Genomic DNA, 2,760 nt, shown 5'->3' on the forward strand with positions numbered 1-2,760 from the left:
AAGCATGGACCAAAGCGTAGCGTGGTAAGTGTTCATGATTTTTATTTAATCAAAAAACACTCGAACAAAAAAACAAAGAGAAGAACGAACAGTTCTGTAAGGCAAATCAACTATACAGAAAACAACTACCCACAAAACACAGGTGGAAAAAGGCTGCCTAAGTATGATTCCCAATTAGAGACAACGATAGACAGCTGCCTCCGATTGGGAACCACACTCGGCCAAAAACAAAGAAATAGAAAACATAGAAATAAAGAAACTGGAATTCCCACCCGAGTCACACCCTGGCCTAACCAAAATAGAGAATGAAAATTGACAAGGCATGACAATAATACAGAACATCAAGATACAAGAACAGCTCAAGGACAGAACTACATACATTTTGTAAAAGGCACACGTAACCTACATATCAATGCATACACACAAACTATCTAGATCAAATAGGGGAGAGGGGTTGTGCCGTGAGGTGTTGCTTTATCTGTTTTTTGTTTTTTTGAAACCAGGTTTGCTGTTTATTTGAGCAATATGAGATGGAAGGAAGTTCCATGCAATAAGGGCCCTATATAATACTGTACGCTTTCTTGAATTTGTTCTGGAAACTTGGGGACTGTGAAAAGACCCCCGGTGGCATGTCTGGTGGGAAAAGTGTGTGTGTCAGAGCTGTGTGTAAGTTGACTTGTAAGAACTTTGATGATATCTGTACATTATAGGAGCACCTGTGATGACAAAAGTACAATGATTCATGTTTTGCTTTAGCTTGAGATTAAGAATCAGTGGTTGACACCTTGCAAGTGAATGAAAAGGTCAACTGTACAAAGTCAGATGTCTGTGTGTTGAAACTATATTTTAGGTAACAGATGGATAAAGGGAACTAAGAGTTCCTGTTGATACTATGTTCCAGTCTTACTTCCAGTCTGACATGATAGCAATAAGGGGAAGAGTGATTGGGAAACTAACTGCCAATAACGCAATAAGCTGAACTCCGCCTAGCAGAGACATCTTTGTATTAGCAACTATTAATTATGAGCTTATATGGTAATAAAGTTAAGGGACATCACCCTAGGCGGGGTGATCCTCAGTAGGGGATAAAAAGGGAAAACACCATCTTTTGAACTGAGTGTTGCTTGCAAATTGCTGTAAGTCAATCAATCAATCAATCAATCAATTTTATTTTATATAGCCCTTCGTACATCAGCTAATATCTCGAAGTGCTGTACAGACACCCAGCCTAAAACCCCAAACAGCTAGTAATGCAGGTGTAGAAGCACGGTGGCTAGGAAAAACTCCCTAGAAAGGCCAAAACCTAGGAAGAAACCTAGAGAGGAACCAGGCTATGAGGGGTGGCCAGTCCTCTTCTGGCTGTGCCGGGTGGAGGTTTTACTGTTAACGCTATAAAAAGCGTTACAATGGGCTTGCTCCTACCTATCTTTCCGAGTTGGTCCTGCCGTAGCATACCAATACGTACGCTACGGTCACAAGAACGCAAGGCCTCCTAATTGTCCCTAGAAATTTCTAACGCAAACAGCGGGAGGCAGGGCTTTCTCCTATAGCTCTCCTTTTTATGGAACAGTCTGTGCCCTACCATGTGGAGGCAAACGGCAGACGTCACGGTCTCAACCTTTTTTAATCTTCTACTCGAAGACTTTATCTCTTTCAGTAGGGTTCATATGTATTGAACAGTGTAGCCCGTGGCCCAGGAGTTGTTGTTGGCCCTGTGGCGGCTTGGTCTGTTGCGGCTGGGTGTTGCCTCTTGCCTGTCCTGGCTGTGTGTGGGTCGTCCCTTCTGCCTCCGCCGGGGCTGCTTTTCCCCGGGGGACTCTTTCTTCTCGCCCCTCCCGACGGGGCGCGCCCAGTGGGTTGGTCCGGGTCAGGCGCTCGGGTTGGGGCCTTCCTTCGGAGACAGCAGCTGCTTTTGGTTCGTGGGCTTCCATGTTCAGACACCATGTTGGACCTTCCTGCTGGTCTGCTGGATCAGCTTCCGTGTCCTGGACGGCACACTAGGGAACATGACATACGGAACTTAATCACGGACGCTTCCTGGCCTGGTTTCGACCGCATCTGAAGGCTACGTTATCGTTAGAACCTTGGTAGGAAGCATCGTTAAACTCCAAAGCTCGTTTTTCCAAAACATTATTTCCCAAGTTATCTTGAAAAACTTTGTTTATTAACCTGACTGCCTCAGAACCACCAGTAGAGACAGCTAAGTGCATAGTTGATGTTTTTTGGCCCTTACGTCATTTTCTCATGCTAACACATAGAAGAGATGTTTTCTGTCTCTGTGGTCGCTGGATAACTTCAGAAGTTAGTTGAACTTACAATACAAAGTTTGCCAATGTCTTTTGGCATATTGTTACAACAAGCAAATATATAAAATATTATTCAAATTGAAACCGAGATGAGTTGCATTAAAAGATCAATACAGTACAACGCAACATGATGTCAAGTGTTGGGTCCCATGTTTCATGCAGCTGATCCTAAGAACCAGAATTTTTCCATAAGCACATGAAAAGTTATTTCTCTCCAATTTGTGCACATTTGTTTAACTTCCCTGTTAGTGACGACAAAAGGGGGCTCATGCAGATCCACCTTTCTTGGTTGCTTGAAAGGATAAGGCTCTGGGAGCCAACAACCCACTGGGCGCCTTCGCTGGTCTTGCCTGCTTACGGCCGCTCGCCGGGTTGGTCCGCCACTCGGTTCCGGCTCACGTCTCTCACTCCGGCGATTCCTCTTGCCTTCTATATCGGCTCCGTGTGTCTGTAC

The 2,760-nt window shown here is 44.7% G+C and overlaps 1 long non-coding RNA gene across 1 annotated transcript; it reads right to left on the reverse strand.

Moving 5' to 3' along the window:
- Positions 1 to 25: 25 nt before the first annotated feature.
- LOC139025010 (uncharacterized) lies at positions 26 to 1,368 on the reverse strand. The gene is made up of 2 exons (XR_011476433.1): positions 368 to 1,368; positions 26 to 289 (listed from the first exon to the last, which is right to left on the reverse strand). It is a non-coding gene; the product is annotated as an uncharacterized lncRNA (long non-coding RNA).
- Positions 1,369 to 2,760: the final 1,392 nt, after the last annotated feature.

This window comes from Salvelinus sp. IW2-2015, unplaced genomic scaffold, assembly GCF_002910315.2.
Source record: "Salvelinus sp. IW2-2015 unplaced genomic scaffold, ASM291031v2 Un_scaffold2135, whole genome shotgun sequence".
NCBI classification, from domain to species: Eukaryota; Metazoa; Chordata; class Actinopteri; order Salmoniformes; family Salmonidae; genus Salvelinus; species Salvelinus sp. IW2-2015.